The 22,445-nt window shown below is 46.2% G+C and overlaps 1 protein-coding gene and 1 long non-coding RNA gene across 3 annotated transcripts in view; one reads left to right on the top strand and one right to left on the bottom strand.

Annotated features, from left to right (window-relative positions):
- The window catches only part of GNAO1 (G protein subunit alpha o1), a 173,809-nt gene that overhangs the window by 38,137 nt on the left and 113,227 nt on the right, over nt 1-22,445 (top strand). The gene's annotated exons all lie outside the window — the stretch shown is intronic.
- LOC123579180 lies at nt 177-1,875 on the bottom strand. The gene is made up of 2 exons (XR_006702670.1): nt 824-1,875; nt 177-284 (listed from the first exon to the last, which is right to left on the bottom strand). It is a non-coding gene; the product is annotated as an uncharacterized LOC123579180 (long non-coding RNA).

Below are 22,445 nucleotides of genomic sequence, written 5' to 3' on the forward strand. Positions count from 1 at the left end.
AAAAACTCCCAGCAGCTCTTTTTGTACAACTCAGTTTCCCACACTCGTTTGACCTCAGAACTCTTTTTGCCTGAAAACTGTCGGCCTCTCACAGATCTGGTCTCCTCCAACCACAGACCAACTATATCACTCACTCAAGTTAATACCCAACTTTTACTTATTATTTTATACACTCCTGGGTTTTTTTACTTTAATAGTAAATATACTGGGGAAAAAAATAGTCATACTGACCTCCTCAAAAGGGGTGTGGCAGGGTGCCCCCAACTAGCCTTTGCTTCTTCTTCCTAGAAGGACAGAAGAATGACAGCTTCACAAGGACATCTCTTCTTTACACTTATAATTCTGTTTTTATTGTCTTAAGACAGCCTACGGTCTCTTCCCATTTTGTGGGTACAGCCAAACACGTCCTCTACACAAATGGCTTTCAAGACAAGCCGAAAAGAAGTCACCATCAGGAAACCGCATCAAAGATGTTCACATAGCTTGTGAGGCAGGTGTCATTGCACTTCCGTGGGTTTGAATCCTGCCATGACCAGGGAACGTTATTTCATCTGGCTATAGTCTCAGTTCCCTCACCTGTTCAATGGGGTGCCCGCAGTATCTGCCCAAGACTGTTTGGAGGTTTACGTGAGATCCATGTGTAGCATTTAGGATGGTGTGCAGTGCAGCTCCAATACCTCCTGAGCACTTACTGTTACTGTTACTATCACTAGAATGAGAGCTCTGTGTAGACATCAACTTTGTTTTGTTCACTGCTGTACCCCCAGTGTTTAAAACAGGGACTGGCACATTGTAGATGCTTAGTAAAGATTCACTGACTGACTGAGAAATTGAATGGATGGTCTTCTCTGTATGGACAGCAAAGCATGTTTCTGAGAATCAGATTCCAGCTGAGCAGGCACCAGGTTACAAATGAGCTGCTTTCTGCAGGGCGAGGCTTTCACTTCCTCTGCCCTGTCCTCCCTGTGTGTCATTGGGGAGCCAGCACCCAAGAGGATATAAGTCACAATGTGGAACTCAGAAGCAGAGCGTGAGGCAATTTCCTGGAAGGTGACGGTGTCATCTGAACGTTTCAGTCCTCGAGGTTCCAAGCCTTGTGGATTTCTATTCCTGGTTATTGCATGCAGGTCTGTGTTTGCCCCAGCCAGAGAGTTGCCAGCATGAGAACCACTTGTGCAGTATCACAGGAATGAAGCTGCCTCTGGAGCTGCTTTCCGGAAGGGGAAGTAGTCCTTGCTGTCAAAGCAAAGAGCCCTTTGGCCACCTTAGCATTCTTGCCCCCCAAAGGCTCCACATTCCTTCCTCTGGGGTTTGCACCACAAAATGGCATGTGAACCCTTAGCCTGCTGGTGTTGATTTTATTTTCTCTTGAGGAAACAAAACCGAGGCACTAGACCAAAATAAGCAGCCCAGATGTTGTGCTGACCCGGCTCTGCTGGGAAGCCGTGATATTGATTTGCCCCTGGCCTCCCTTTGCCTTCAGTAACCTCAACTCTGCCTGGGATACCTAAGCTGAGTGGTTGATTCCTCTCCATTCCGTGGCAGTGTGTTCATCCAGACACCTACACCCACGTTGTTTTATTCCTAAAGGAGCCAGGGTTTACCTAGACTTTGGTATTTTTAAGGACTGTGAGTGGCCCAGCCCTCCTGGTGTCTGGTGACACCCCAAGGAGAGTCTACCTGTCTCACCCTCTCTGGCTGGAGGACCCAGTGGCAACCAGTCTATGGAGTGGCAAAGGCCTGAGCAAAACTTGCGTGACCAGCCAGACTCATGGCCTTAGCCCTCTGGCCCAGAATGTCTTAGGCTGGGGATACTTAGGATTGGGGAGGGATGCACATCAAGACTGATCTCTGCAGAGGGGGTAGACAGAAATGCTGGAGGCCTGCAGCTGAACACTGTCTTTCAGGAAGTACAGCTGGAAAGAGAGGTTAGCTGTGAATCAGCCAGGCCTGAGATTCCTCAGCCTCTCCCATGGGGTTCTAACAGCCAGTTTGGAGAGATCTCACGAAAGACAAAAGCCTGGGTGAGCCTGTGAACTATTTCAGAGCTGACTCAGCTTTTCTCAGTTCTGCAGCTTCCATTTTCCCCAGTCCCTGGGTCATTTGCTTCTCATATCCAGAAAGTCTTCTCTGAGAGCATGGAGTTCTTGAGGGCATATGGTTCAGAAGAAGACCAGCAAGCACCCCACCCCCCGCCCGCCATCCCCACAACACTCTTGTTCTAGGACCACAGTGGGTGTGCAGACAGACGGTCCTTTCCAACTCAGAGATTCCCCCAAGAGAGCACATTCTAGCCCTAACAGTTGAAGAGACCAGTCTGCCTGTCTCCCCATGGTCAGTGGTCTGGGTCGGAGACCCGTTTCACTTGGGGTGACAAGTGCATGGCCATCTACAGCTGCACTGCACCTGGCTTGTGAATATTCAGCCATCAGTCTCCCCTGCAAATGTTATCCATGTCTCTCTTACCCCCAGCTCCCCAGGGAGTTTAAATATGGGTCTGGGTGCTTGAGATCCACAGATGACACCCATTCTCTGACCAGGCAGAGATGCTTAGCCACAGCTCACAACTCTGAGGGTGCAGTTGGAGACCGGGGAAAGGGTATCAGATTTGTGCCCTCTTGAGATGAGTTATTTCTTCTAGTGTGACTCCCTCAAAGAAATTCCAGGACTTCCCTCTGGTGGCATGTGGCATCAGGATGTTAATAAAAGACTTAGTCCATGTAGATTGTCAAGAAACATGAAATAGATTTAGAATCACAAAGAAGTTAGGAGCTTCAAGAGAGTAAGAGAGGATGCAACTACCCTGCCCTTCTAAATCTTTTTTTTTTTTTTTCAGAGACAGAGAATGAGCAGGGGAGAGGGTCAGAGGGAGAGAAAGAATCTTAAGCAGGCACCACACACTGGGCATGAAGCCTGAATGGGGGCTTGATCCCACAACCCTAGGATCATGACCTGAGCTAAAATCCAGAGTTGGACACTCAACCAACTGAACCACCCAGGTACCCCCCACCCCACCCTTTTACAAAGGAGGAAGCTGATGCCCACAGAGGCCACAAGGACACACAGCAGGTGAATGGCTTCCACTCTGGCAGCCTCTGCCGTCTGTCATTTCCCCTCAGCTCCTAGGGTGTTCCCTTAGAACACACACCAATCTAAAACTTGTCTCCAAAGGCAGTGCTCATGGTGGAATGCTTGCTAAGAGAGAACCTTCACTTTCATGGGTCTTTGATGGAGATGTGGAGTGTGCCCAGCCTTCCTCAGGCCTCCCTGACTATTCTGCTCTGCAGGCTGCAGCCTCTGTGTCCTTTTATCCTTTGACCACCTAGCTCTATCCTGGGACTAAGAAAAAGAGTAATCCCACCTTGCAGCTAGCCTATTGGACCAAGAGGAATGTGCATTGATTTTGGCAGGAGGTAAAATATTGATCTTCATCGTTGGACCTGTGTGCATCTCATGGCCATGTGTCAAACAGGGAGGGAAATAGAGTGGCACTTTATGTATAGGACTTGGTAAATCTTTGTCATTTGAAATCATCACAGAGGGATCAAGACTCCCCTGTTTTCACCTGAGCTGGTGAGTCTGAGTCACAGTGTATTTTGACACAGGGAAGCTAAGCATTGGTCTCAAGGTAAAGACTGTGTCAGCCCAGTCTCCATTTGAGTCCAGGCAGTCATTCTTGATGCTGCTTCATAGGTAAAGAGGAAACAGTGTTCTCCCATCATTACTTCTCAGATCTTTCCCGAAGAAGCTGAACTGGTTGACATTTGCTGGCAAATCCACATTGATCTCCTCTGAAGAAAAGAAATGAGTGATATAGGCAATTCTGGCTGTAGTTGATATTGAAGACTTTTAGTACTGTTGAAGAGAAGGGAATGTATGTTAAATTGTATCTTTTCTGTTCCCCCCACAATTCTCTCTCTCTCTCTCTCTCTCTCTCTCTCTCTCTCTCTCTCTATCTCTCTCTCACACACACACACACACACACACACACACACACACACACTGATCAGTTTGAATCTGTGGGGTTAACTGTCAGAGGTAGACTGAAGGAGAGGAAGGGGAAATAGAAGTGCCCTTCTTAGGGACCTTAGAGATTCCCAGATATGATTTCCAACAGGTATGAACCTCACTGGTCCAGGCCAGCCCAGTCAGTTTAATCGGCCAGGGTCAGAGAGATAAAGTACCAGTGTTTGGTCAAACTGTAAACAAAAGTCAGGACTCCCAGTCCAGTGCTCCACTTTACTGTACCATGTTACTTCTCTCACCTGAAGTGCTCTTTCCAGGCTGGCCCACGACTCCCCAGAGCAAACTGGTCTCATGACATTATAGTCACACCAGCAGCTTTTTTCTCAAACTCAGCGATCGTCCGTAATCAGCACACACCTTATGGCTTTGAATGGCTTTTGTTTGTTCCACAAATCCAGACTCACCAATAGAGAATGAAGCTTTAACACCATTAAGTATTTTCAGATTCCAAACACATTCTGGAAAGGGTTGTCAGAAGTACTTTAGCCAGTGGCAGTGTTGGTGGAACATGTGTGTTTTTACATTTGGATACCTGTGTCTAGTTACACTGCCCACTGCTGGGTGATCCTGGATAAGTTTCCTTCATTTATCTGTGCCTCACTTACCTCATCTATAAGATGGGAATGATAGGACCTAATTTATAAAATCAGAAGGATTAAGTGGAATGCTGGTGGCACATAAAATGCGTTCAGAGAGTATTTGGCATCGGCATCTGTGACGTCACCATCATCATCAGTTTATTCTTCTCTCTCGTTTTCGTTTACATGAATCTCTCTTATAGTTGTAGATGTTATCAACCAACACAAATAAATATGAAGAATCAAAGCACTAAAGAGTAATGACATTAGCCTGGTGGGGTTTGTGCAGTCGTTCAACAGATAATTTCTTTTAAGCACTAACTATGTACAAGACATAGAGCTGTATTTTAGGGTGAATAAGATAGATGTTCTACCTCCATGAGTCCTATCTCTTGGTAGGGAGACAGGCATTTATTGGGTAATTACCAGTATGCAGAGTGTCACCACGTGGATGCCCTATGTCTGATAGAGGAAGGAGAGAGAAGAAATCATGCATTCTGGTGGCCACCCCACTGTTCCAACCAGAAGAACGCAATGATCTCCCTGGAAATCAGTCTGTGTAAATTTAACTCTAGAGGGAAAAACACAGCCGTTCCATTTCCAAACTGGAATTCTCCCCCCCCCCCCAAGTGTTTTTGGGAAGCACAGATGCCTTGGCATTTTCCCTCTAACAATAACAGAGATTGTTCACAATTATGAATGGTTTTGGTTGACTTCAGCTCCAACAAAACCATGAATCATTTCATAACTTCTGAAATTGCAAAGAAATAACAAACACCGTGGCTCCAGGGGGAAAAAATGGACAAGTTATGGGGCACAGAGTCATCTAAATTAAAACATGAATCCTTTTTTGTTTATTTAGTAGCTGCACATTGCAAGGCCAGCTGACAATGGATAAAAAAGCCAAGTTCAGTATCTTGGTACCTGGGGGTACCACCTGTACATTCTCATCTGTGTAATCCATAACTGGCTATGATATAACCTCGTTTCTTCAGTTTTCTCAAAGCTTTGAGCCCAAAGCATTATTTAATACATTTTACCATGTTCTAAGGAACTGAGAGGGAAAGGAGGTACATGGGCTGAGTCTCATGTGATAGAGGCCACATGAATGGCGTTACAGATACCCACATGCATATACACCCTTAAGTGGGAGCACTTTTTCCAGTAGTCTTGTTGCATCCTTCTTATACTTGGCCATCAGACCAGGTTTTCAAAGGGTGGGACTGAGAGGGTCAGACTTCCCTGATATGTGACAGCCTATGTATGAGGTGCCAACAGGGCCTAGGACTTGAGATACAGGCTAAGATATAGGTTGGCAGCTCCTTCTCTTCCATCTTAATCTAGAAGGATGCTTTTTTTTTTCTTTAAAAAAAAGGTGGATCCTGGACAAAGACACCCAGATGTCCTTGCCCATGCATGCATTCAGAGGCACAGCCAGGCTTTGACATCTCAGAGCTGAGACTAGGTTGGCAGGTAGGGGCAGACATATAACAGTGCCATAGTCTCTGAATCTTGCCTTGCAACCTATTGACATTCTTTTTTAATGTTAGTAATGTCAGTGTAGCGATAAGAATTTGTCAAGGGGCACCTGGGTGGCTTGGTTAAGCATCTATGTCGTGATTCTGGCTCAGGTCATGATCTCACAGTGCAGAGCCTACTTGGGATTGTCTCTCTCACCCTCTCTCTCCACCCCTCCCATGCTTGTACTTTCTCTCTCTCTCTCTCTCTGTCAAAATAAATAAATAAACTTAAAAAATGTTGAAAAGGTCCTTCTTTTGGAAAATAGGTTCCAGAGAGCCATTGCTGCCCCGAAACTCTACTTCTGCTCCTGTCTTCTCCACCCTGAGGGGGATAAGACAGATGGCCGTAGGCTCAGACCTGTTGCTCCGGCGTGCCCTTCCATACACACATTTGTTTTTCGTAACATTTTTATTCACAATTAACACTTGCTTATTGTAGATAAGTTAGAATATAAAGACTTAAAAAAGGAAGAAATTCAATATCATCTGGACTCCAACCAGGAAAGCAGTTAGCATTTTGGTGTATATATTTCCAGACTTCTTTTGATGCATGTGTATGTGTTCTTAAACAAAAATTAGTATGAAACCAAACACATAATTTTGTTACCCCTCCTTACACCTTTTTTTAAAGTTTATTTATTTTGAGAGAGAGACAGAAAGAGTGAGCAGGGAGGGGCAGAGAGAGAGGTGGGGAGAGAGAATTCCAGACAGCCTCCACACTGTCAGCACAAAGCTCCCCCCCCAACACGGGACTCAAACTCAAAAACCACAAGTTCATGACCTGAGCCAAAACCAAGAGTCAGACGTTTAACCAACTGAGCCACCCAGGTGCTTCTGCCCCTCCTTACACTTAATATAGAACATTTTACCATACCAACAAATACAGTTGCCTAGCACTTTGCGTGCTATGTGGACCTATTGAGAGAGCTTTCCTACTGTTACTCCCTTCTTGCCATTAGAGAGCAGTGACAATAGAAAATGCACTTAACAGAGCACCTGGGTGGCTCAGTCGGATGAATGTCCAACTTCGGCTCAAGTCCTGATCTTGCAGTTCATGGGTTTGAGCCCCGCATCAGGCTCTGCACTGACAGTGCAGTCCACTTGGGATTCTGTCTCCCTCTCTCTTTGCTCCTCCCCTGCTCATGCTCTCTGTCTCAAAAGTAATAAATAAATGAACATTTTTAAGAAAAGTGGAGAGGCACCTGGGTGACTCAGTCAGTTAAGCATCTGACTCTTGGGCTCCGGTCATGATCTCACCGTTGGGGAGTTTGAGCCCCATGTCAGGCTCTGTGCTGACAGCACGGAGCCTGTTTGGGATTCTCTCTCTTTCCCTCTCTCTCTGCTCCTCCCCTGCTCGCTTGCTCTCTCTCTCTGTCTCTCTCTCTCTCAAAATAAATAAATAAACTTCAAAAAAGTTGTCTTAGGAGATAGTTTAAAAAGAAAATGCACTTTACCATTGCATCAAAGACTGTCATCTTGGGCACCTTTGAAAGTTTTGCAGTAGCCAGTCACAAAAACACCACCTGAGACACTTCCACCTCTGAGTGGTGATTATGAGTACACTCAGTGCATCAGCTATGAGCCATGGCCAAGGTGAAGGCCAGCTCTGTAAAGTACACCACCAGCTTTGCCACTATATACCATGGGAAATCGCCTTGGTGCTGCTCAGAAGCACTGAGCAGGTTGCCTCAGCAAAGAAAATGCTTTAATAGAACTCTCTTTAGTAATTAGATGCTTTAATAAAAAGCAGCCAGGTCAGTGTTCCCTTCTCCAGTCAAGGCTTACTCCAGCTGGAAAAAACCCTCCAGGGACAGAGAAGGTCCTAGGGATGCACTGGACAGGCCCTGTCCCCCTACCTGCGGAGCCAACAAGGACTGGTCAGATACTACCAGATGATAATATCTGTCCCCCTTTTGCGCCTATATCTGGAGGTTCTAAGCCATCATATTCTTCTGGTTTTAATGAAGGACTGTTTCAGTGATAAATTCTAGAGATAATTGCTGAATGTTAATTATACTGGGGAAAAAGTTAAGAATTTTCATATTTAGAACAGATTGGCTAATGTGGGAGCTCACTACGTACAATCTAGGTGCCAGACCCTTCTGAATGTCATTGTGAATTATCACCGTAGCCTTCAGCGATGGTTGTCTTTCCCAAGGTGAATAAATAAGATTGCTGTTTATTCATTAAAAGACAGCATACGGCATCTTAGGATAGACAACTTGGCAGAGGCTGTGGTAGTGCCTTTGGAGGAGAAGGGTCTTAGCAACTGTCCTTGGGCCATTCAGAACCGGAGTCCTGTCTCCACAAAGGTAGGTCAAGCTTTTGAATCAGAAAAACAACCTGTCATTGTCTCCTGGAACTGCAGAATGTGAACAGGTGACTGGTCTGGAAAGTGAAGCAGGAGGCCTCATAGAACATGCCCTGGGTTCAGGGCAGGGGCTCCAACCAGCCCCTCATGGCTGAGGAAGAGATGGGAAGTGTGTCTGAAAGTCTCCTCAGCAGCCTCTGGGGAAGTGCCTTCTCACTGGTTTTGGCTCAGTCTGTACAGGGCTCAGGAGAGGTACCAGCCGGTCATGGAGATGTTGTCTTGTGGACACCATTCCCTGGACCTTGCTTGTCCATCTAGTGGTGGAAAGTGTTCTGCTATTCCTCATATCCAAATTTAGTTGAGCTAGCCATCATTGGACACCCTGTCTGTTGCCTTGCCTTCGCGTGTCTGTGGGGGAGGCAGGTATGAACATGATAGTAATTTCACTCCCCTGGGTGATATCAGTTTTCAACTATTTATTTCCCTAAAATGGTTTGTTTTTTTGTCCCATGAATCTAGCCTGGCCCTGTTTAATGCTTTTATTTGATGGTGGGTCCCAAATGTGTATACATTTGAATTTGAACATGTTTGATGGCATTTCTTCTGTTGTCTAGGACTTTTATCTGGATCTCATATAAAAATCTAACTTTTCCCATTTCTGTAGACCTTTGCCAGTTCCTCCATGAAATGCCTACACAACATTCTAAGAGCTTCGTGAGTTGATCTTGGTTTAATTGGTTGGTCTAGATTATGATTTCCTCTCTCTCTCCAAGCACAAGGCTACTCATGGCTGGGTACCGAGGGTAACAAGGTTGTGAACTGTGAAGCAGGCCAAGGTGTTCTCCTCAAGTGATGTCATCCTTCAGATCCCAGATGTGGGAGGGATATTTGGAAAACTGTAATAGGACAAGTTCTCCACGGGCTCCAGTTTGATTTGTCTCCACACAGGATGGCCATCCTTGTGCAGAGGGAGAAGGCAGGTGATAGCCAAGGCCAAGATGCCTCCAGAGGAACAATGCTCCTTCCAGGAAGGTGGCATTGGCACCATTCAGCTCTCTCTAGGGCTCTGTACTCTTCATACTGTGTGTGCTAGGTGGCCCGGGCTCTCCTCACTGCTTCATGGAGCAGGGGCAGACCTTGAAAACTGAGCATTTCTGCTGCTGCAGCCCACCAGGAGCCATGCAGCGCTTGTCTGCAGACCCTGCAGTGCTCCTATGGAACTTTTCCCAGTAAGTCCAGAATACCTTGGGTGAGTGCTGATGCCCAGAGCCTGTGTTATAATTCCCACCATCAGGGAATGCCAGTATGATTGAACAGCAAAGCTTGGGGGTGGGGGGGTGGTGAAGCATCCCTTCTCAAAACACTGTCTCAGTGTGGAACATTGAAGGTACAGGCATGACTGTACATATAGCATACTGTTCACTCACTAAGTGGGAGGAAGTGAGCCCCTCTTCTGTTCTCTTCCAGTCATTCTGATCAAGTCGAGAAGAGTTTCAATTGGGCACTGAGATGTTTTTAACATCCTTCTCTAAGGCTTGTTAATCTTCTTTTAACAGACAGCATTTTATTACATGGTTTTGTTTCCTTTGTATTTACCTTCATGGTTATCTCCTATTTAAAGCACGTAATACTGACTTTCCATTTAAGGCAACAATATAGAATTTCTTTTTTAAATAATAAGATATATTTGTTTCTAGTATATAGAATTATATTAAACTGTTAAGCTAATCGAGTGTGGTGGTGCATGGCTATGACCAAAAATCATGAGGGTTGTCCTTGAGTGACCAAAGTCTGAGAAATGCTAAATCAGACCTGTTCCTTACCATGCAGTCCAGCATCCTTTCTTGCCAAGGCAGCTGAGAAGGCATTTTGATTGAGTGTGTGTGGATTGTATCACTCAAAGGAGCTCCCATCTACAGGCCTGTGGGAGCTGAACATGAGCTGAAGTCATGCTGGTGCTGTCAGAGACCCTGGCCTTGAGCCTTAATGGGAAGCTACACTTGGGAAAATAAAAAGCCCCGGACTTGGGAGTTCCCTGTACCATATCTGGGAACAGCCTGTATACAGGGTGGTCACCATGGAGGATGGGGCTGTGGAGGTCACTCAGCCCACTCTCCTGCCAGCCTCGGATAGCCTCAGGGACTACAAAAATACTAATAAACATGTATTGGGCTCATACTACATGCTGGCACTTCACATGAGTTATCTTATTTACTTCTCATAATACTAAAAGGTAATAGTGGTGGTCGTAGTAAGAAGAGGAGGAGGAAGAAAAATATGGGGAAAAAGTTAATATTTATTGAATACTCTCCTCGAAATGATCTGCAGATCCATTGCAATGCCTATCAGAATCCCAGGTGCCTTCTTTGTAGAAACTGACAAGCTGATTCTAAAATTCATGTGGAATTTCAAAGAACCCAGAATAGCCAAAACCACAAAAAAAGAAAAAGAAAACAGGACTTATACCTTCCCGTTTCATGACTTACTACAAGGCAGCAATAATCAAACAGTGTGGTACTGGCACAAGAGTAGACATATAGACCAATTGGAATAAAACTGAGAGTCCAGAAATAAACTCATTACATATATGGCCAACTAATTTTTTATAAGGGTGCCCAAACCATTCAATGTGGAAAGAATAGTCTTTTCAACAAGTGATACTGGGACAACTAGATAGCCACATGCCAGAGAATGGTGTTGGACCCTTACCTCACACCATATATGAAAATTTTCTCAAAACGGATCAAAGACCTAAATGTAAGAGCAAAAACTATAAAACATAGGGATACACCTTTATGAGTTTGGTAAAGGATTCTTAGATATGACACCAAAAGCAGAAGCAACAAATTAAAAAACAGATAAATTGGACTTTGTGAAAATTAACAGTTTTTGTGTTTCAAAGGACATCATCAAGAAAGTGCAAAGACAACCCAAAGAATGGGAGAACATATCTGCAATTCATATATCTGCTAAGGGATTTGTATCCAGAATATAGGAAGGACTTCCACAATTCAAAAGACAAATATCCTAATTAGAAAATGGGCAAAGGATCTAAATAGACACTTCCCCCAAAGATGACATCCAAATGGCCAATAAGCATATGAAAAGATGCTCAACATCATTAGCCATCAGGAGAATGCAAATAATAAAAACCCCAAGATACCACTTAGCACCCAGTAGGATGGCTAGAATGAAAAAGTTAGGTAACTAACATTGGTCAAGGATGGAGATATCAGAACTCTCGTATACTCCTGGGGGGAATGGAAAATGATGCAGCTGCTATGGAGAGCAATCTGGCAGTTCCTCAAACACTTGAACATAAAAGTTACCTTATGACTCTGTGGTCTGACATTATGATGTCATGATTGGAAAACAACCCGAATAGACAAGTGGATAAACAAAATGTGGTACCTCCATACCATGGAATATTATTCAACCATAAAAAGGAACAAAATACCGATACAGGCTATAACACGGATGAACCTTAAAAGCATTGTACTGAGTGAAAAAGGCCAGTCGTAAAAGATCACATACTATATGTTTTCATTCATAGGAAAGTCTAGAATAGAGAAATGGTTAGGGACAGAAAATAGATCACTGGTTACTTAGGTAAAAGAAGGGACATGAGAGGGGAGGTGGGGGAAGGTGATAGTTAAAGACTATAGGATTTCTTTTTGAGGTAATAAAAATGGTCCAAAATTGAGTGTGGTGATGGTTGCACATATCTGTGAATATACAAAAAATCATTGACTTGTATGCTTTAAATAGGTGAATGGTATGATGTCTGAATTATATCCCAGTAAAGCTATTAAAAACATTTATTGAGCACTTACTAAGTGCCAGGCACCAGTCTAAGCATTTTACCTATATTAAGTCATTTTATTTTCACAGCCACCCAATGAGGTATGCCTCATTGTATGAATATCCCCCATTTTGCAGCAGAAGAAACTGAGGCAGAGTTGCCCGAGGCACTATTTTTACCCAAGCACATAAGGAAGACAAGGCACAGAGCTTAAGTGCTCTGTCTGTGGTCATGTAACAGTCACACAGTGGAGGGAGAATTGTAGTCTGGTACCAGACCCCTCCCCCACTCTTGGCCACTCACTGTGCTGGTCTAGACGGAAAAGAAAGGGTCTCTGTCCTTGGGGAGTTAGTGTCTACTTGCACACCCAAGAAGCATTGTCTGGATGACACTAATTCATGCAGACTTCAGTTAAGGCATGGCATTACTGGGCCTGTTTCCTCTTTCTTAAACCATGTCTTAGGCTAGATGCAAGAGGGCCCCGTCCTGGGGTTTTTGAAGGTAGTAATGCAGGTCTGTGGACAACCTTTAGCATTAAAAAAAAAAAAAATTTCTAGCAGGTATCCTATCTGTGAAAAGGCCTCACAGGCTAATGAGACTGCTGAGCGTCTATGCTCTTGGCTGGAATCACATCCAACCAGGGCAGTGCCCTGGTTACCTCAGGCTGCTGAGAAGCTGATTAGCAGTTGCATATCTGACTGTGCTTAGCAAGAGTAAGAAATCGAATCCTTCATTGCTTGAGAAGGGCTGTGTGGTGCAACAAGCCTTCATAGCCTGTTTTCTGAGCCACTTGGTGGGAGAGGCCAGCACTCATCTGGAGGCCTCCACCTCCTTGTCAGACTGTGATTCTCCAAGATCCTTGGACTCCCACTGGACTTGCCCTGCCCTGGACCCCTGGCTTCCTGTGGTCACTCAGATCCCAGCTAAGGAGGCCTCTCCTCACCACTCAGGAGTTCTCTGTGGAAGGCTGGAGCCAAGGTGGTCAGTGGGTGGGGGCTGGCCACCACAGCCAGGCGCACCCATGCTGTCAGGAAAATGGGCTGGGCCCACAGTTCTCCCAGCCACCACCGCTTTTTCTCTTTAAATAAGCAGAAGGCAAGGCCCCAGGCCCACTCACTAGCACCATCCTGCATTATGCCTAGGGAGCTCTGAAAATAAGTCAGATTAGGAATAATTGAGGTATAGGCTGCACCAATGGCCCCTCAGGTCTACTCCAGCACTAGTGTTCTGTGTCACTGATTTTCAAAACCTGTTTTACTAAAATGTTTCCATTGCGTAAAACAGTGCCTTTGGGATCAGCCTATACTAGAGTCTAAAGACAACGGAGCCAAGATGAAGCCACTGAACAACATTGATTTATTTTTATAGATGAGGAAACCCTTTTGGTTTATTTAAAAAGATGCCTCGTCTACCACTATTGGTCTGGGGAGATGTGGCCTTTCTTAGGCTGTTGTTGCTGATCTGATAATCAGGATCATTTATCTGCTCGTAGAAATAGGGGACTGCTTCTTCTGCCCTGTGCAACTACTAAATTCATTTTGTATGGATTTGTCCTGTAATCACAGCCCTGATGCTGCATTTGATTCAGCTTGGCTGGAGGATGCTCAGGTCTTTTGTAGATGAATTCACCGCCCTGACCAGTTAGAGAGTGGCATGCCCTTAGGGGAGCCAGAAAATCTTGCTCACTGACTCATTCATTAACACACAAACACAGCAGAGATGGCCCTAGGTATTTGGGAAGCCTGTAGAAGTTGAGGTGGATGTGTTCCTGACCCAGAAGGAGCTGATAAGTGTCTAAGAAGGTAAATGTTTTATAAATGCATGCACTTATCACTCTAATGCAAAGGCAGGAAACGCTTGAGCCAGATGGAGGGCTGGGCGCTTGAATATAAGGAGGAATTATTGGCTGCGAGAGGCCCAAGGAAGGTTTTCTGGAGGAGATAGCATTTGAGCTGATCCCTAGGGAATCAGTAAGATTTGGGAACTGATATGGTGTACTTTCTCTGTCAAAACCTGGCCCACAGAGAACACGAATCCTAGCAGTTGAGACAGAGTGCCAAGCCTGGAGCCTGCAAACTGAGGGGGTAGATGAAGGGGAGAATTCCTAGAAGATTATCCGGGTAAATCACTCCCTCTCTCTGTGCTGAGTTTTCCATTCTCAAAATGGTGAGGCTAGTGAGACAGTGGTCAGCCACTTTGTGCTCTAACTTCTGAAAATTCAGTCCAAGCTCCTTGTTTTTTAGAAGCCCTAAGGTGAAGTTACCATCCATTAGGTGGTTATGATGGCCACACACTGTGCCAAGTGCTTTACGTGCACCAGAAACACCCAATGAGGTCGTCAGTTGCTCACCAGGTCCATCTATTCACTTAGCAAACTGAATAATTCTGTGTGCCAGGTACTGCCCTAGGCACAAAATGATGAACAATACAAGCATGGCCTGTGCCTCAATGAGGCTTATACAGTTTTATAGAGAATAACAACAAACACACAAAGGAATCTCATGACAAATTGCGGAAAATGCAGGCATTTTAGGAGAGAGGCTAATGAGAGTGTTATAATTTAGATCCAGTGTGTTGGGGGAAAGGGCAGCACATTCTAACCCAGAACCCAAGTGGTAATGACTCTGCTTCTTCGCAGCTAAGATCTCTGCAGGGTCCATGAGTGAGTCGGGGACACAAGTTAGGCCTCTCAAGGCCCCAGGTTTGCCTCCTTTCCTCACAGCCCAGCCACCCCTCAGGCACATCCCTGTCTGCCTGACTGGTGGGAAACATGGCTGACTCCTACCAAGACACCTATTTGAGGTGAAGTCAGAGCAGCCCTAACACCCAAACTCCCCTTTTCATCCAACTCCTCAGGGCGCATGACTCTCAAGTCCTAAAACAGTCATTGAGCTTTCCTCCAAGGTCATGTTTTGGGAAACCCCTGTTTAAATCTGCCAACTGTAATCACAAAGGGCATCGGTAAGAAAACCCCTGCTGTAGAGTTGGTGTTCATGGCGACATACCCCAGTCACAATCTGGGACAGATGCAGGGATTCTATTGCAGGTGTCTCTGGGCCCTACCATTGCCCATTAATGGATGGTCAAGTTCAGGGTCTCCCAGCTAAATTCAGCTCTAGGAAACTTCCCAGCAGGGGCCATGGACAGGGAGCCAGTGTGTTCATGCACCAAAGGAGCTTCTCCTCTGCCCAGGATTCACCTTCAGGAAAACTCCCAACACCGCTGTCTCCCACAGCCCCCAGCACTCCTCTGTGGCTTTATTGTCTGTGCTTTGTGATCTCCCTCACGTGTCCTCAGGACCCCACCAGTCTGTCTGTGGCCAGTCTGCTGTCCCTCCTCTCCTGCCTGCCCCTGCTTTTCTTTCCTACAGCCCTTTCCCCGGCACAGCACTCTTGTCTCTCTTCCCTGGGTGTCCGCCTCTACAACAAGATGTCTTAAAGAGCGAAATTTTAATTTGTGTTTGTTAATTAAATAAATTGATCAAATAAGCCTTTATATTATGTAATATTTTGTACGTATAAAAAGCCTATATGATATCAATATAAAGTATTAACAGCCAGTTTTACCAAGTTAAATGTCCTATGTGACCCACCCCTGGAGTGACAGCCTCTTTAACTGTACACTTTTCTCCTGTGTCCCCAATGTAATTTATTGTCCCCATATCCACATATCTGCTGAAGTAGTCTTTGCCCAGCTCAGCTCCCCTCAATCACACACACACACACACACACACACACACACACACACACACACAACTCTGCACTCCACAGAGCACGCGGGCTAGGGCTGGCCATTCTGAGCAGCACAGAACCGCCTGCGCCCTGCACTCTGCTATCTCCCTGCCTTGGAGTGCAGTTTCCTTTACCTGGAATAACCCCACCCACATGTCCCACATCTCTGCCTGTCACACCCACCTCTTCTAGGCCGCAAAGTGTCATGGTTTTTCCCAAAGCCGCACCTGATTTCTCTATGGGCTGTGCTTCCTCCTCCTCTGAGCCCCTTTAGAACATGGGTGCTTTTTCTTTCCTCTTGCAACATCTCACATTTTGCTGCTTTTTATTTTACTAAGCTTAGTTTTTTTCTAGATCTTATCTCACATACAGGATTATAAGCCTCTTGTAGACCTCCCCATGTCTGAATTTGCAGAGCCTAAGCAGAGCACCAAGCACATAACAGATGCTTGGTAAATCATTAGATTACAATGAATTGAACAGTCCTCCTCCAACTCACATCTTCTTCCCTGAAACCCTGTAAAAATAGGCACCCGTCGGTCTCCCTAGGGAGACGGAGTTTCCTTGGGCAGGAATATGGTTGATTCTTGATAAATACTGCCTGGATGAATGAATATTTGCAAGTATTCTGCCCAAGATAGAGGGTTGGACTGAATGGTTTCTAAGGCAAAAAGAAATGTTAACCTGTGCCACTTCTTGATAAATAGCTTCCATATAATGATATTTGGAATTGCAAATTAAATATCATGTAAAGACAAAGCAATTATGATATTGAATGTGAACTTTAACAAATACTAGATAAGGATCACAGCTCTCAGAAAAATACTCATAAAGGTTTGAAGTCTCTCTGTAAGTGTCTTTGGGGATCAGGGGTTGTGAGGGAGAGTTTTTGTCTACATGGTCTCACTTATCCGTGCCTTTAACACAACACAAACTGCTTTGCTTTAAAGAATAATACTTTAAAAACATGATAAGAAAAACATGCACAATTCTTTGAAACAATTTTTAACAGTATAATGTATTTATGCCTTCATTTTTACTGTCATAACAACAGAGAATTTATCATATAAAAACATCCACCACCCTTAACTGTTATTTCTGTTTTCCTGTGATATTCTCCAGTCCTTGTCCATGTGTAGCAAAGAAGCTTTCACTTCTTTTTTTTTTTAAATTTTTTTTTAATGTTTATTTATTTTTGAGAGAGACAGAGATAGAATGCGAGTGGGTTAGGGGCAGAGAGAGAGAGGGAGACACAGAATCCAAAGCAGGCTCCAGGCTCTGAGCTGTCAGCACAGAGCCCGACATAGGGCTCGAACTCACGAGCTGTGAGATCATGACCTGAGCTGAAGTCAGACGTTCAACTGACTGAGCCACCCAGGTGCCCCAGAAGCTTTCACTTCTACCAGAAGTGAAATCAGAGTGCTGATGCGCATGCGAAATCATCATGAATGTGAAATCTAATAGACAGATTTTTGAGCTCCCACTAAGTATAAAACCCTGTGCCCAGAGCAATGGAAAATACAGAGTTTGTCCCCTGAACGAGTGTTTACTAAGTACCCATGCTGTGCCTTGAGCTTCTCTGGGCTTTGAGAAGAGGCGGTGAATAAGACCAGCCACCAAAGAGAGAGAAAAGTAATATATCTGGGGCAGGTAAGCTATGAAGAAAAATAAAGCCCGGAAGAGGGATAGAGGGAGTTGCTGTTTCCTGAGGGTGGTCAGAGACATCCCTTCCAAGGTAACTCTAAGAGATTTGAAGGAAATGTGGGAGAGTGGGAAGAGTGTTCCCAGCAGAGGGAACAGCAAAGGCCCTGAGGTGGGGGCCTTTGTGGTGTGTTTAAGGTCTGGGGAATGGTGGGGTCAGGAAATATCAGGTCAGGAGGCTCAGGTTAGCCATGTTTGAGGCTCAAGCAAGGACTTGAGATTTTTTCTAAGCATGACGGGAGTCTTTGGAAAGGATTACTCTCACTGTGGAGAACAACCTGGGGACAAGGACTGGAAGCAGGGAGATGGCTAGGGGACTGTTGGGAGTTGCTCAAGAGAGACCTGTGGTGGCCTGGACCAGGGTGATAGTGCTTTAGGGAGGTGATAGAGCAGTCAGGTTCTGGATATGCTTTGAAGGTAAGAGGATTTCCTTTCCTATTGATTGTGTGAAGAGAGGAGTCCAGGGTGAATCCAATGTTTGGGGCCTAGGTAACTAATAAAACAGAGATGTTGCTCGCTGAGACATAGAAAAACACAGGAGGGACAGATTTGGTTGGCAGAATCAGGAGTTTTTTTGGACCCGTGAAGCTAGATATGCCTCCCCCTAAGGTCATAGCAGACATTGCCACAACACTCTCCCCTGCTCAACTCAAACGTAGGCCCAACATCTCAACACTGTGCTTCAGAAACCCGCTCCTAAGATGAAGACTGTTCCACCTTCCTAGTATTGATGGAAAATCCAGTGAGTGTGCATTGGGGAGGGGGCTATTCCGAATGATTGGTGTGATCTGGGAAAGTTCCAAGGAGGAGAGGATGTTGAAAGTGAGCTTTCCTATCAGGGGACTGTTGGCTGCAAGTAACTGAGAACACAGCCCAAAGTGGCTTAAACCTTACAGGAATTTGTTAGCTCACAGATCAAGAAGCCTGGAAATTAAAGCAGTCCCAAGGTTGCCAAGTGAAGCCATCAAGGACCCAGGTCTTTCTGTCTCTGCATTCTGTCAGTCTCACACAAGCTAGCTCCTCGCTACAGCAGCTCCAGGCAGCATGGTTTCACATACCTAAATCCAGGCGCAATAAAGAGCCTAACCCTTACCCGTTTCAAAATCCCCAGTGGTAGACTTGCCTTTATGTCTCATTGGACAGATTTGGGTCATACTTCTCTTCTTAATCCAGTCACTGACAAGGCAGGTAGTTAAATGAGGAGCTTAGGCCAGTCAAGAAGAGTTATAGACATCAAAACACAGATTCTACTTGGCCAGCAAGGAAGAGAGAGAACAAGGTGGATGGCTTGGCCACCAACAGCATCTGCCCAGCCTTGAATTGTCTGGAGCAATTGGTGCTGAGAAGTAGGAAGGGAAGGTGTTCTAGGTGGGATGAGAAGTTTGAGCAGAGGTACAGAAGCATGAGATACAAGGTACATCCATCAGACAAACTGGGTTGTTGAGTTGTGTACAAGTGTGGCAGAAAGGCCAGAAAGAAACCATAATCACAAAGCTTGTTGGGGACCTCTCAGATAATCAGGCGTCTTCAGGGTCTTTAGGCCCTTAAAAACCACAGATCTCTCTGCTTTCCTCTATGTTAACTTCACTCTCAGATGGGCTCACCCCTCAGGGCCACACGGTGGCCACCTCAGCCTCAGGCCATCCATGGCCTCACTTTAAATCCCCTTACAAAGTGTGAGTTTCCTGACTGGGTATCCCAGGAAAAGGCTTACTGCTTCTCACTGATTCTAATTGGCTGACATCCCCATCCCTGAGTCCCTGAAGCAACCACCGTGGTTTTGAGGAATGCAGTGTGCTCAGACCTCACCTCAAAGACATTGACCCAGAGCCAGGGAGGGGAGGTCCTCCAAACTCCTGATAGAGGAGTTATGGATGCCAGAACACAGCTGGTGAAAAGGTGACACAATACTTGGAAGTCCCAAGCCACAAATATCCAATCTAAGATTCTACCTCCACATCCAAGGAATATCTAACAGATTTTATTCTACTATCCCTGACGTGTTTTACACCCTACAACAAGCTAGCACAGGCACCTCGTTTAATCCCCACATATCCCTAAGGTGGCTGGATGGGAATTAGCCCACTCTACAGATGAGGGTCAGAGAAATTAAATTATTTATTCAGGATCATCCAGATAGGAAATAGCAGATCTGGCCCTGGAATCCAGGTCTTCTGTCTGTAAGACCAAGATTGTAGCCTACTCTGCCAGGAAAATTGCCCATCACATTTATGACTCACTCTGAGCCTGCATGCATATTTGAAGAGAGAAGTTCTCAAAACTGCACAAATGAAATCAAGTTGAAGAGTCAGCTCAAGGAGTTACCGTCACTTGAAGGCTTGTGATATGTAAATGGTAAAATAAAGAACATCATTAAGCTCAAGGGCATGTTTTAATAACAGTTAATTAACTTTTACAAAACAGTCAGCAAATATTTCCCCCTTCTGCTGAGATGGGTCCTAGGAAGGACTGTAAGATAGAACCTCAGGTGGCCGAGTATGCGCTGGCTTTTCCTAACAGCCTCCTTTATAAAGAAGAGCTTGCCGTGGGTGACTGTCCTCACACTCCCCACCCCCCACCCCTTGCCAGTGTGCAAGCCATCATCAGCTGATAGTCCTGCAGATCACGTGGCAGAATTCAGTCTGCTCCCAAGGTTGGTACCCTGAGCTTTTCCCACCAAGTGGCATTGTCTGCCCACTGTCCACCTCATCTGAACTTCAACTCCAGTTGGCCAGCCAGGCTGCCATTTCCTGTGATTAGGAGGTGGCTCCAGGATGGATTCTAAGGCACCCTGTTAGATTTCTGGGTGTTTGTAAGTACTTTTTCTGCGGTCCAGATAGGACCAGAAGGCTTCGGGCAAGAGGGCACTAGCTACTGTCTCCAGTTCTCTGAGGCCCCGTCATGAAGACAGCAAATTAAACCTGTTCCCTACGGATGGAGCAAGGGCAGAAATTACAGGGATTAAAAAGAAATCATCCTCCACCCTCAAAGTAGGGCCACACCAAAGAGGATAGAGGGAAGTCCCACTGCAAGTGAATTGATCAGGCCAGAAACTTGTGCTTATAATTCATTGAGAATATATATGAGGGTACAAAGTAAATTGTTGGTACTGTACTGTGTCCCCGTTGGTGATTAGTCTCTGGATGGCAGAGCAGTAACAGGACTGAGTGGGACAGCCTCTGTGAACCCAGGTCTTCTGACTCCCAGTCCCTCAGCTGGTTCCCCAGATGCCAGGATTCTGCCAAGACCCGCTCAGACGAGGGCTCGGGGAAGCAGTGAGCCCTGTGCTGTACTGACCAGACTCAGCAGGTCACTAGGGTGCAGGGAGAGCAGGGCCAGCCCAGGAGGGAATTAGGACGAGCTGGAGCACTCTAGCACTTTGGTTTTGGAGTTTTGGAGTTAAACAGAAGCCTGGCTCTGCCACCTACTACCTGTGTAACCTTGAGCAAGTGAGTTCATTTCTCCAAGCCTCCACCTCCTCCTCTGCAACTTGGGGATAAGAGTAGCTTCCTCGGTGAGGGTGAAATGAGATGGTGCATGCACTGAGCACACTCTCCAGCACAGAGCAGTTCCTCAGTACGTTACCCTCAAGCCGTCCACCTCTTCGGTCCCAGCCCAGCCTCTGGGCCCCCTCCAGGGGCTCCAATGTTGCCTCGGTACGCGCCCTCTCTGCGGACCAGACCGCAGCCTCATGGAGTTGTCAGACAGGGAGCAGCTCATCCAATACCCTCACTGGGAACACTCCAGAGGGTTCACGGACGCCCTCCACACGTCTGCCCCTGGCCCCGGCCTGGTCCTGCTATTCCTCACGGGCAGTTGGGTGGGCCCTCTCTTCATAGGGAAGAGACGCCCTGCTGCTGCTCCAGTGTGCTGCCCTCCCACAGCTCATGGGGACTCCCTGGCAGGTGGAGTCCAAGGCTCCCCGAGGAGTTGCCCCGCAGAGTCCGACTCAGAGGCTGCAGTAGGGCTTATGGGTGATGGATAGGCCAAACACGCTTGCCTCTTTCCAGTTCATCTGGGGAGCTGCTCTCTCCTGACCTCTGAGTGTCCGATGAGATAGCAGCAGCAGCCACCTCTGGAGCCAAGTGTTTGCGCAGGAAACAGCGTCACCCTCCTCCGGGCCTCCTCTAGCCTGGCCCAGGTTCTGGCCAGCTCTCCTGAAAAGGCTTTCTCGAGGACCCTGGGTCTGCTGCCAGGACCCGTCGTCCCCACCACTCCTCCACCTCACCCGTGGCAGCATGTGACTTGTCTTATCACAGAGATTAGCAGGAAGGAAGCCTGGGATGTGGAGTCAGAAGACCGCAGTTGGAGCCCCAGCACGACTCCTTGCCAGCTCGTGACCTTGAGCAAGTCACATTACCTTTCGAAACTTGGTCTTTTTCTTCTGGAAGGTGGGGAGAAAGAGGATAGCTGTCCCTTTTCCTTAATAGAATATATATGAACGTCAAATAAGATAGCCCATAATGTAGTGCTTGGGTGTTTGAGAAGCTTTTAAAGAAAGCCAGAGGTGAATTTGAGAAATGAAAATATTTTTTACAGTCCAGTGGGACAGATATTGACCACCCTTTCCATCCATGTGGTGTTGGTGAGTGAAAGCAGGCACACTCTCACTGGACCAATCAGCTGGTTTCAACGCTGATCTCTATGTTACCCTGCTGGGTCCCTCTCGGGTCCCCCACTAAGAGGCAGGTGGGGCTCTGACTTAATAGGCTGTCATCTTGTGGAAACAGAGCTGGGGGCTGTGTAGGTGGCTGAGGGGGAGAGGGGTGCCAGCAC

Source organism: Leopardus geoffroyi, chromosome E2, assembly GCF_018350155.1.
Source record: "Leopardus geoffroyi isolate Oge1 chromosome E2, O.geoffroyi_Oge1_pat1.0, whole genome shotgun sequence".
Taxonomy (NCBI): domain Eukaryota; kingdom Metazoa; phylum Chordata; class Mammalia; order Carnivora; family Felidae; genus Leopardus; species Leopardus geoffroyi.